We start from the raw sequence: 13,988 nt of genomic DNA on the forward strand, positions 1-13,988 counted from the left end.
GCCTGCTTCTCTCTCTCTGTCTCTGCCTGCATTTGCTCTCTCTCTCTCTCTTTCTGACAAATAAATAAATAAATAAAATCTTAAAAAAAAAAAAAGAGCTTATCAAACTCAACACCCAAAAAGCAAATAATCTAGTCAAGAAATGGGCAGAAGATATGAACAGACATTTCTCCAAATAAGACATACAAATGACAAACAAACACATGCAAAAATGCTCCACATCTCTTGGCATCAGAGAAATACAAATCAAGATCACAATGAGATACCACGTCACACCAGTCAGAATGGCTAAAATTAACAAGTCTGGAAATGACATGTTGCAAGGATGCAGAGAAAGGAGAACCCTCTACAATGTTGGTGAAAATGCAAGTTGGTACAGCCACTCTGAAAAACAATATGGAGGTTCCTCAAGAAGTTGAAAATTGAGCTACCTATAATCCAGAAATTGCACTAGTAGGTGTTTACTCCAAAGATACAAATGTAGTGATCTGAAGGGGCACCTGCACCCCAATGTTTATAGCAGCAGTGTCCACAATAGCCAAACTATGGAAATAGCCCAGATGTCCATCAGCAGATGAATGGATAAAGAAGATGTGGTATATATATATTACTCAGCCATCAAAAAATGAAATCTTGCCATTGGCATAGATGGACCATAGATGGCATAGAGGCTATTATGGTAAGTTAAATAAGTTAATCAGAGAAAGACAATTATCATATGATCTCACTCATATGTGGAATTTGAGAAATAAAGCAAACGATCATAGGGGAAGGGAGGGAAAAATAAACAAGATGAAATCAGAGAGTGAGACAAACCATAAGAGACTCTTAATCATAAGAAACAAACTGAGGGTTGCTGGAGGGGAATGAGATAGGCAGATAGGGTAACTGGGTGATAGGCATGAAGGAGGGCATGTGATATAATGAGCACTGGGTGTTATATACAATTGATGAATCACTGAACTCTACCTCTGAAACTAATAATATACTATATTTTAATTAATTGAATTTAAATAAAATTTTAAAATGCAATTAAAAAATAAAATACAAAAAATGGGCAGAAGATATGAACAGACACTTCTCCACTGAAGACATACAAATGGCTATCAGACACATGAAAAAATGTTCATCACTAGCCATCAGGGAGATTCAAATTAAAACCACATTGAGATATCACCTTACAGCAGTTAGAATGGCCAGAATTAGCAAGACAGGAAACAACATGTGTTGGAGGGGATGTGGAGAAAGGGGAACCCTCTTACACTGTTGGTGGGAATGCAAGTTGGTGCAGCCTCTTTGGAGAACAGTGTGGAGATTCCTCAAGAAATTAAAAATAGAACTTCCCTATGACCCTGCAATTGCACTACTGGGTATTTACCCCAAAGATACAGATGTAGTGAAAAGAAGGGCCATATGACCCCAATGTTTATAGCAGCAATGGCCATGGTTTCCAAACTGTGGAAAGAACCAAGATGCCCTTCAACGGACGAATGGATAAGGAAGATGTGGTCCATATACACTATGGAGTATTATGCCTCCATCAGAAAGGATGAATACCCAACTTTTATATCAACATGGACGGGACTGGAGGAGACTATGCTGAGTGAAATAAGTCAAGCAGAGAGAGTCAATTATCATATGGTTTCACTGATTTGTGGAGCATAACAAATAGCATGGAGGACATGAGGAGTTAGGAGAAGGGAGTTGGGGGAAATTGGAAGGGGAGGTGAACAATGAGAGACTATGGACTCTGAAAAACAATCTGAAGGGTTTGAAGAGGTGGGGGGGTGGGAGGTTGGGGGAACCAGGTGGTGGGTATTAGAGGGCACGGATTGCATGGAGCACTGGGTGTGGTACAAAAATGATGAATACTGTTATTCTGAAAATAAATTAAAAAAATGATTATAAAAAAATAAAATAAAATATGTATCTTGTTATTTAGCTAATATGGTTAAAAACTGTTTTTATTGGGTCCTGAATGAGATTAAGGCTTAAACTGCAAGAACTTTTTATCTTTTTGTTCTGTTTCTTTCACCCCGATTTACCCTACTAAAAAGGTGCATAAACAAAATACTTAATTCTCTTTAATTGTAATAATCTCACAGGCAAAAATCAAAATTCAATTATGCTTTGTTGACAGATGGCTGATTGCCGATGAACATCTAAATGACATTTCATTACCTTTGTTGATAAATATGACATTGTACTTTCATTTATCACACATGAAAAGTGACAAAAGGTAAGTGTTACAACTTTTGGAAAACAAGCACCTATATCTCTTCAAATGCAACAAAGGCAATGTTACATCTCAATTAGACTAGCCCTGTTCTAATAGATACTCGGTAAATATATATGCTCAGGAAATTTTCATGTCTTTTATATTTATAATTCAGAATACACACACTTAATGAAGTAGCTGTTTTATTATGAATACATTCAGAGAGCTGGAAAGTGGATTTAAGAACTCAAGGTGGGTGAGTTGTTGGACAAAGTTAAATGAATATAGTTACCATAATATTCATTTTACTTGTTGGCTCATCTTATAGCAATGTTTTTCTGAACCACCAGTCCTTACTGAATTATATACGTCAGCAATGGTCACCTCTTTTTGGGTTAGGTTCAATAAACACTTCTGAAATATGGTATCTGTAACAAGAATTATGCTAAGACTTGGAAATACAATCACGAATAGATGTATTTCCTGCTTTCCAAGGCTGCTAACTTAGTGGAAAAACTAACCAATATATTCTTATTTCAAAAAAAATTACAATACAGGAATATAACAAAGATGGACACAGAATATGAAAGGAGCAATGTGGACTAACTTATCTTGAAAGGCATAAGGATAGAATTAGGCAAAGCATTTAAGTCTGGGGAGTGTTACAGAAAGGTGAAACAGAATGAGACAAGACATATGTGCCTTGGAAAAATTCAAAATGTTCAAAACAGGCAAGCATGATAGGTATGTAACTGGGGCTGGAAGAGGAATAGGGTAGCAGTAAGAGATGAGGCTTTTGAGGTAGATATTAGACAAGCCACAGAGACCTTTGGGTATCATGCTAAAAGATCTTAGACATAAGCCAATAAACAATGGAGAGCTGCAAAATGGTTTCAGACAAGGGAATAATATAGGATAGAAATGCCATATACAGCTGTGCTTCTCATAGGTAAAAGTTCATACAAAATAGTTGGGGGTCTCTTTCGAATTCTGATTCAGTATGTCTGGTGAGGGCTTGCATTTCCAAGTTCCCAGATGATATGCTAGCTGCTTACTGGTCCGTGGATCACACTTTGGTAGCAATATTTTAGGAAACTTTTCTTTCTTGTTTTTGTGTGTGTGTTATTTTTAAAGATTTTATTTATTTATTTGAGAGATGGGGAGAGGGAGAGCATGAGAGGGAAGAGAAGCAGACTGTCTCCTGAGCAGGGAGCCTGATGCCAGGCTCCATCCTGGGACTTCAGGATCATGACCTGAGCCGAAGGCAGACGCTTAACTGACTGAGCCACCCAGGTGCCCCATTGGAAAATTTCTTTTGAAGTATGCAACAGGGACAAACATCATGTCAAGAATACCAAAGAGACTTCTATAGCAGTTTAGATGAGAGATGATGAGGGCCTAGGACAAAGCGATGGCAGTCACTAAAGATATTTTGAGGGCAAATTGAAGGAATTTCTTTTCTAACATTTTTAATGAAAAAAATGAAATATGCAAAAAGTTCAAATGTGTTTTTACAATGAGCTCCCATATCTGCATAACCAATTCTACAATTAATGTTTTATTATACTTGCTTTATCACATACATATCCCTATATTCATCCCTCAATTCATTCATCTATTTTTTTAAATATATTTCAATGTCAGTTGCAAATATTAGTATACTTCTCTGTAACAAAAAAAATGTAAGATTGGTTGAAAATGGAGGTAAAGGAGTGTGGGTTGTTTCTCAAATTTATGCTTGGTAAGGAAGAATGTAGAAATTAAAGTAAATGGAGTGGACTCGGAGAGGCCATGCTGGGTTTTATCCAACAACACTGATGTCTAGATAGCAATTTAATATGAGTTATGCATGTATAGCTTTAGTTAGATTTCACAGCTAGAAATACAGACTGGGAATCATCATCTGGTAGTTACAATAAAAGGAGTAGATGAGAGAGCTCAGGCAGAGACAATAGAAAGAGAAGAAAATAAAGGACAGTATCCTGAGAAAAATGACACTGAAGACATGTACAGGGGTAAAAAGAAAATATAAAAGAGTTGGAATAAATAAGGGAGGCAAAAGAGAATCAGCAGAGTGAAGAGTGTCAGAAAACATTTCCTTGTAAATCTCTTCACTGCTTGGGAATCTATGGTTTTAAGAATGCTGACACTTTATATTTATGATATACTATATATCACATTACATTCATACATTTATGTTTAAAAGAGCTGCTGTTACACGTTGAGTAGTGATTCCCAACTTCACCCTCTGTTTTATCTCCATACCGGTGGGAGTAAAAAGTTATTCAAAGAAGATTATACTAAGTCACTCTCTTAGTTCTCACTGACTGAAATGTGAACAAGTACTCCTTCTTTTGCCCTGAAGGGATAGTGACTGACTGCCCCCTGAACCACAGGCACATATTTACAACACAGTGAAAAGTAATTTCTAGTGAACTTAGACCCTTAGGGCATTGGAGGTGGTGAGACTAAAGAAGATAGGATTTTCCTAAAGACTCAAGAAAGAACCTAAAAATTCCTTTGATAAATTATTTTTAAATATTGTGATTAGTTTCACAATATGGCTATTTAAAGAAGAAAGAAAGACTTAAAAAGGGAAAACATATGGGAAAGAATCATGGGTGACAGGAAGAAAAAAGTGAGATAAATCCAGCAAAAGAACCAGAGGGAAAACATGGAAACAGGAAAAATTAAAGATCTTCACAAGAGGAATAAATCTGTGTTTCACTGAACTACATGTTATGTAGAGAGGTATAGTCAAACTTTTCCTATCAAGGGCCATATAGTCAATATTTTTGTTTTTCCTCTATCACGACTACGTAATTCTGTCATTGTAACACAAAACAGACAGCATGTAAAAAAATGCACATGGCTTTGTTTCAGGAAAACCTTATAAAAATCAGGCAGCCCCTGATTGGCCCACTGGCATCTTGTTGACCTCTACAAGGAGGAAGGGTCAACAAATGAGAACAGCAAACTTCTCTGATAAGGGCCACATATATCTCTGCTGTTTATTCTGCTTTGTTGCTGTTGGTTTTTTGCTTTTTTTTTTTTTTTTCCTTACAGCACTTTAAAAACATAAAAGCCATTTAGCTACAGGCTCTATAAAAAGTAACTATGGGCCAGATTTGGCCAGTGGGCAGTAGTTTGCCTGGCCTGTGTAGAGCATAACTTTCTGTGTTATCTGATTCTAATATGATGCAAAGTATTTTGCAACTCTGTAAATTGTAAGTAACTCATACAAAGAAGAATCATTTTTGTCTATAAAATGGCATGCAAATTCTGTTCCTTAGAGATCCAATCGACCTCCCTTAATCACGGTGGAAGAAGCTAGTGTGCCTCTATTTGCATGTTTATGTTAATATCCCCAATTTGTAAATACCTCATTTTTTTAGATTTCTCTTTGATCTGATTATAGCATCTTGCTAATTTCATCATCGATGAGTTAAAAATACTTGACATATGATCCTTTTAAAATCCATATGAGAAACATGATTTTGCCTTTTTAAAAAAAAATTATCCTTTGAATGCTGTCGTGATCCTTATTTCCCACAATACCTACCAGCTTCCCCTAGAGACCTTGATAATGGAGTGCTCTCCCAGCTACCTTTAGTCTGACCTTTTACAGTCCCATCCATTCCCTGACACCTTCCTCCCTGACTACTACCTGAACACTCTCCCACAACCCTCCTTAATCCAAATTATTTGTCTGAAAAACCATCTCCCTCTAACGTTCAATTTAATGTGGACTTTTGTATATACACATTATCTTATTCATAAATTTTAACTTTGGGAAGGATTGCAAAAGATGATTAATTTTCAAAAATCATGGCAATGAAATAAATTGAACTTAAAAGCCCACTTGGACCTAAGAAGTGAATAATCCCTCCCCTGGATCTATGTAATGTCTTAAATGTCCACTTGCTTATGGACTCTTACTAGGAAATGCAAACAACAAGGGCTGCTATATGCGGCAATATCAGTAAACCTCAAATGCGTTTAAATGAAAGAAAGAATTCAGATTCAAAAGGCTACATACTGCATGATTATATTTTCATGGGATTCTGGAGAATGGAAAACTATAGGGACAGAAGACAGATTAATAGTTGCCGGTAATGGAGGTGGGGGAAGGGATCAACTAGAATGGTTCACAAGGGTAATTTGGGAAATAATAGAACTACCTTCCCCTTGAGTATAGTAGTGATTATATGACTGTATGCGTTTTTCAAATTCATAGAACCAAACAGCCAAACAATATGAAGTTATTGGGTATAAATTATGCCTCCATAAACCTGACTAAAAAAATCAATCTAATCATTGTCTATATATTTATTTTACGGAAAAGTCTGAAGATCTAATGTCTTAAGTTGAAAACAATAACCAATATGTTATTATTGCAACTCACCATAAAAGTATAAAACTATTTAAAATGATTTTTAAAATATAAATTATAGCCAGAAGAAATACTTCACTGTCTTTTTTTTAGTTTACTGAGCACTTTTTTTTTTTTAAGATTTTATTTATTTATTTGACAGAGAGGAAGAGATCACAAGTAGGCAGAGAGGCAGCAGAGGGGTTGGGGAAGCAGGCTCCCTGCTGAGCAGAGAGCCTGATGCGGGGCTGATCTCAGGATCCTGAGATCATGACCTGAGCTGAAGGCAGAGGCTTAACCCACTGAGCCACCCAGGCGCCACTACTGAGCACTTGTTAAATCATGAATGGTGTTGGATTTTGTCAAATACTTTTTCTGTATATATAGATTTGACTATGTGATTTTTATCCTTTATCTTGTAAATGTGATGGATTACTGTAATTGATTTTTGAATATTGAACTGGATTTGCCTACCTGGGATAAATTCCTCTTAGTTGTGGTATGTAATTCATTCTGTACATTTCATTGCTGGGTTAGATTTGCTAATATGGTTGACCCCTGAACAACATTTGTTCATAGTTTGAACTACATGGGTCTATTTATATGTGGATTTTTTTCAGTAAATATAGTACATTACTGGAAATGTTTTTCTTCCTTGATTTTTTTCTCTATCTTACTTCATTGTAAGAATACAGTATATAATACAGTATACAGGGTATGTGTTAACTGATTATTTATATTATCAGTAAGGTTTCTGGTTGATAGTAAGCTTTTAACAGTTAAGTTTCAGGGGAGTCAAAAGTTATACATGGATATTCAACTGTGCAGGGTATGTGGGTATGTGGGTGGTCAGTACCCCAGCTCCTACATTCTGCAAGGGTCAACTGTATTTTGTTGAGACTTTTTGGATCTATGCTTTTGAGAGATATTGGCCAGTGGTTTCCTTTCCTTATAATTTATTTGTCTCATGTGGCATTAGGGTAATACAGGCTTCACAAATAAATTAGGAAGCATTCCCCCTGCTTCTAGATTCTGAAAGAGATTGTAGAGAATTAGCAAAACTTTTCCCTAAAATGTTTGGTAGAATTCAGCAGAAGCCACCTGGATCTGGTACTTTATGTCTTGAAAGATTATTAATTCTTTTTTTTTTTTTTAAAGATTTTATTTATTTATTTGACAGAGAGAGATCACAAGCAGGCAGAGAGGCAGGCAGAGAGACAGGAGGAAGCAGGCTCCCCGCTGAGCAGAGAGCCCGATGCGGGACTCGATCCCAGGACTCTGAGATCATGACCTGAGCCGAAGGCAGCGGCTTAACCCACTGAGCCACCCAGGCGCCCAAGATTATTAATTCTTGATTAAACTTCTTTATTCTTTAATAATAGATTTTGGACTAGGCAAATGGTCTATTTATCCTTTTTTTTTTTTTTCACTTTCTTTTTTTGGGTCTATTTCTTCTTGTTTGACTTTGGGCAAATTGTGTCTTCCAAAGAAGTGGTCCATTTCATCTAGCTTATCAAATTTGAGGGCATAGAGTTGTTTATAGTACTTATTATTATTTTAATGATTCTTTTAATGCCCATGAGATCTGTAGTGATGTCCCTTCTTTAATTTCTGATATTAGTAATTTGTTTCCTCTCTTTTTTCTCAGTTAGCTTGGATAGAAATTTTTTATTTTGTCACTCTTTTCAAAGAACAAGTTTTTGGCTTTATTGTCTTTCTTGATTTCCTGTTTTCAATTTCAGTGTTTTCTGCCCTAATTTTTATTGTTTATTTTCTTCTCCTTACTTTGAATTATTTTTCTCTTCTTTTTCTACTTAATTAAGGTGGAAACTTAGGTAATTGATTTTAGATTTTTCTTCATTTTTAATATATGCCTTCAATGCCATAAATTTCCCCATAAAGTAAATATCCCCATACTGCTTTTGCTGTATCCTACAAATCTCAATAAGTTGTGTTTTCTTTTTTCTTTAGTTCAAAACATTTTAAAACTTCTTTTGATATTTCTCTTTTGATGTATGTATAATTTAAAAGTGTGTTGTATAATCTCCAAGTATTTTGGAATTTTTCAGTTATCTTTCTGTTATTGATTTCTAATTTAATTTTACTGTGGTCTGAGAGCAGATATTGTATGATTTCTATTCTTTTAAATTTGTCAAGGTGTGTTTCATGGTCCAAAATGTGGTCTATCTTTGGTGAATGTTCCATGTGTGCTCAAGAAGAACATCATTCTATTGTTGGATGAAGTAGTTTATAGCTATCCATTACAACCAGCTGATTGATGGTGTTGTTAAGTTCAACCATGTTTTTACTGATTTTCTGCTTGCTGGATCTGTTAATTTCTGATAGTGTTCAGTTCATCATTTCACTTGTTAACCTTTTTTTTTTTTTTTCCATTTGAACCTTAGCCACATTAAACTACTAGTGATGTCCAAACCACAAGACCTCCAGGCTTCTGCTCATGCTGTCCCTCTTCCAGAAACATTCTTCTCCCCTTCTTTGCCTACCTGACTGTTGCTTTAAACTCCAAGTGTCAGTCTAGATGCCAGTTCTTCCAGAAAGCCTTCTCTAACACTTCTCCATCCTAATGCATAATGTGTCCCTTCTAGGTGAGTCCATAGTATTCCACAGCTACTTTTATTGGAGTACTTTTCTTCCTAATAATTTCCTACTACTTCATTTACCTTCACAACATAAGTTTCTTCCTTAAAGAAGTCTGACTTGTTTACTTTGTATTTCTTCACCTAGCATAGTGCCTAGCATATGCAGTAAAAGCTAAAATGCCTTTTAATGAACTATGATAGAATTTTTAACCAATCTCTGAAAAATAGTTTAAGTTTAAATGAAAGCTCTTCATTAAATTGATTTATCTTATGATTTAATAAACAATGACCATTCAGCATTTTTGCCTTGTTCACTGTATTTATGTTATCAAATTTTGCCATTGGAAAATGGAGTGAACAGTGAATACTGTTCCTTAATTAAAAACAAGAATAGATGATTTAAAACATAAAATAATTTTATTTTTATTTGGTATTTGTCATAAAAATTCTTTTTAATCATTTCTCTCCAAGTTGTTAAGCTACATGGTAGTTTCAGTTAATTAAAATGATTCAGGTTGAGTGAAATTCCTCGATGCTTTTAGAGTTATTTCTAGAACCAGAGTAATATCTCACACTAAAACATAAAGCAAGGCAACAGTCTAAAATGTATCCAACACAATAAAGTCAGAATTGGAATCTTAATATTAAGGATTGTCAATAAGCAATTAATGATTTCATTGAATAATTAATTGACTTCAAACAGGAAAGTTACATAAATGTGAGAACTTTTTAGGAATAAGCTGTTTTTGAAAATTGGTGTGATACATGCCCACATTAGTATATTAACAAAAATTTGGAGATAAAAACTAGAATGCAGCAAAAGAAGTATATATACAGTAGCTTCATTAAATGTTGAACATTTATTAATCTCCTTTTGCTTAAAGAAGCAAGTTATTATGACTAGGAAACACTGATAATTTTAACAGGCTCTGGTAAAATGAAGCAGAAATCTTGGCACATATCATATTTTTTGGGAAATGAAAATTCAAAAATGTGAATTTTCATCGGAATTTGGCTAGCTGCCATTTATACTGCAGAAAGAAAAATCTTTAGAACTCATGAGTTAACTTGTGTTAAGCTAAAAAGATAATATCTATATGAGAAAAAATTTAATATTCCAAGAATCAGCAGTGCTGTAACTTCAGATTTGGGACAACCCACATACCTTTTAGTTTGATCTCTTGTACCTTTTATCAGACGCACTCTGTACTTGTTTTTTTCTCCAGAGTTGAGCTGTTAACTCATCCCATTATTTATCTGAAAGCAAGAAACCTTCCTTCATACTTCATATAAGTCCCTTGTGTACACATGATGTTATCGTACCATAACACATGAGTTATATTAGTATTGCATGCCCTATGGCCCGTTGTGAGTTTTGGGATGATAAATCTGCTAAATAAATAGGATGTTTTTACTTTGTTGTGCACACTTGTGCAGCTTGTTTCCTTCTCTAAAATAGATTTCAGAGATTGACTCCCAAAGACCCAGAGACTGGTCCACAAGTTAGTATCAGCTAAGCCAAGGGCAGATGAGGAAAGAAAAAAAAGAAACAAACAAACCCAAAACATAGAAGAGTTTTATAAGAAGATATTTTGTTAATTTAAAGGAATATTTCTTATTTTAAAATACTGTTTTTCCTGTTGAGGTTACCTAATGTGTATTTTCATTTTGGAAATAATGATGAAAGTATACAGTATTCTTGTTGTTTTTACTTTATTTGAATAATAAAAAATTGTCAATTCAATGTCAGCTAATTAATTTGAAATTTGCTTGCATATTTATATTATACTCAGATTGGAAACTACTATTTTACAATATGACTTTGTAATAGGAGCTACTCAAATAAGTTAAATTTTTCATGAAAAAATCTAAGTTTTATACATATATATACATAGACATGCAAATATATATGTATATGTTTATGTAATTATGTTAGAAGATTCCATATTAAGCAAGGATTCTTTAAGAAAAAGGTCTAAAATAACAGGAACCTGACCCATCTCATATTTTCTATCAGTAGTATCGCCTAAAAGCAATTTCTTCTAATTTAAGTTTAGAACTATCTTTTTCTGCTTTTCAGTGTGAGCTGCTAAAGTCTTTGGTTTGCCTAATTTTCTTTGGCTTCTCTAGGGGAGAAAAGTTCTCACATCTAATCTCTCAAAGCGCTTCTAATTCATTAGTTTCATTCTGCTGTTGAGTATCTATTAATAATATCAGGCCTTGGCCAGGTACTCAAAACTCTGTTAGACCAAGCACATAACTGCTCACCCAATAAGAAGAAGAAAGGACAAAACCTTAATTTGTCTTCAATTTAATCCTACATGAAAAAAACAAAAGCTTTCTATATGATTATTTTTCCCACAAACAATGGAATTTGAGGCAGGATCCATATATCTATGTTACAAACACGCCATTGAATTTTTTTTTTTTTTTCAGATTTTGCCTGGTTTCCCCATCAGCTATTCTTCATACTATTATTGTTGGAAAATATATACTTCTTTTTTTAAAGCTGCCAGGTCAATTTGTTGGGAATGAAAGTGATTTTCTCCTGAAAGAAGCCTCTTGAAATGTTTTCCAGAAGCAAAGCATATGTAAACACAAAAACTTTTCCCTATAGTTACACTGTGAAGTACTCTCCAGCTTAATGACCACCTCTCAGCTGTAAACTGTCTCCATCTTCCATATCAACAGGATGGCTTTAGAGCCTGTACTTTCCCTCGATGATTTAACAAATACTTATCTCATGCCTATGATGTTCTAGTCACTGTGTTTGGCATGAGAAAAATCAAGTAGTGAAATAGGGAAACTACTGTGTTGTTAGTTTTCTAACAACATGTACCAACTGCCTAACTGTCCTTAACTGACATAAACAACTTGGGTTGTCAAAGAACTTTAGTCCGTGTAAACCTTGATTGTTCGGGGAACATACCAAAACTACTTTCAATATTGAAGTATTACTTTTTTTCTTTCTTAAAATCAGACACATCAGTGCCACGTAACTCATCATAAGGATACTAATCCTTTCTTTGTGAAATGGGCAACCACTGATGTATTTTGATCAGCAGAACAACTTGTGCATTAATGGAGTGACTCTGAGGGCTGTGTTTGAGAATACAATGTAGGGATGTATGGTCTAAAGCAGAAGACCTGTAAAGGGGCTGTTGCAATGATACTGTTAAGAAATATGGGGTCTTATATGAAGCTAGTAGTTGTGAAATCGGTGAAAGGTGGTCAGATTCTAGATACATTTTGAAGGTAGAGTTTGTAGGATTTCATCTGGGATTGGATGTGATGTTGGAGGAAAAAGAGAGTAGTTGAGGATGATTCCATGATTTTGGGCTTGAATAAATGGAGGATATGAGCAGGGCTGATTAAAATAGGAAATTTAGAAATTTACTTTGGGGATACTAAGATTGAGATGACTATAGAATATCCAAGAGGAACTCAAAGTAGGCAAGTGAATATATGAACCTGAGATTCAGGACAGAGAGAGGGATCTAGGATAGGGTTATAAATTTTGGAGTCATTAGCATATAGATGGTTTTTAAAGTGATAAGACTGCATAAGTTCATTAATGGAGTGAGTTAAGAGAGAAAGTAGTCTAAGGACTGAACTCTGGGCATGCTGATGTCTAGAGATTGCTGGGAGGATTAGGGAATAGCAAAGGAGATTATAAAGTAGAAAGAAAACTGATGGAGTCCTAGAAGGCAAATGAAGAGAGTGCTTCAGAGAAGAGAGTGAAATTTAATGCTTTAAATGCAGTGGATGGATCAAGAGGATGAGGACTAGGAGCTGGCCACTGAATTTAGCTACTTGAAGTCATTAGTCACCTTGCCAAATGTAGTTTCAGTGCAGTAGTGGAGTGAAAAAGATTACTTGAATGAGCTCAAGAGAGAACAGGAGGAGAACTGGATGCAGCAAACATAGTCCTTTCAACACTTTCCCCACACGCTGTGATGGTTGTAAAGCAATGGGATGGAAGCTGAAGTGAGAAATGGGCCAAAGAATGTTCTTCATTTTGCTTTGTTTCTGTTTCAAATGGGAAAAATTACAGCATGTTTATATCTTTGTGAGAATTATTCTGTAGAGGATAGATTAGTGATGTAGTAGAATGTCTGGATCAATGGCCTTGTGTAAAGATGAAGGGATAGGATCTAGTCCATGAAGGGAGACTGAAGCACTGATAAGTCCTAACTCTTAACGTGGGGAAAGCAGAGCAAATGGGTAGGTAAGTGTGAATTGGTGGATGAATGGATGATGGTGCCCAGCAGAAATTCTTTTCTGAGTGTTCCAGTGAGAAGAAAAATGGGTCAAAGATGATGAGGTAGAAGAGAGAGGAGACCGTATGAGAATCATCTGGGAGACTGGGGGAGAGAAAGGATCCAGGGATTCTGACAAAGTCAGAAATAAATCACTGGGCTATTACATAGTTTTTGCCTGAGGCAGTGGAAAAACAGAGTAATTACTATGGGCTATAAAGCTAAAAAGATAAATTAGGACCGGTTGTGATTTAGTTAACTTAATTAATTCATTTTTGGATAATATTGGTCTACAGTGTTGACTTGGGGAAATTCCAAGGATGCTTAGAAAAGTCAAGGGTAAAAGAGATGCCCTGACATTTGGCATTTCTACCCCTCTCATGGAAAAAAAACAAAAAAACAAAAAAACAATGAGATATAATATTTAAGATATTTGATAGTCCCTTAAAAACTATATTAACTAGGATAAAAACAAATCAATTTCTGGATCTTTATCAAATGTGTTAAGCCTTTTTTTTTTTTTAATTGGAAGGTTGCCA

The sequence above is a fragment of the Lutra lutra genome, chromosome 1 (genome assembly GCF_902655055.1).
Source record: "Lutra lutra chromosome 1, mLutLut1.2, whole genome shotgun sequence".
In the NCBI taxonomy this organism is placed as follows: Eukaryota; Metazoa; Chordata; class Mammalia; order Carnivora; family Mustelidae; genus Lutra; species Lutra lutra.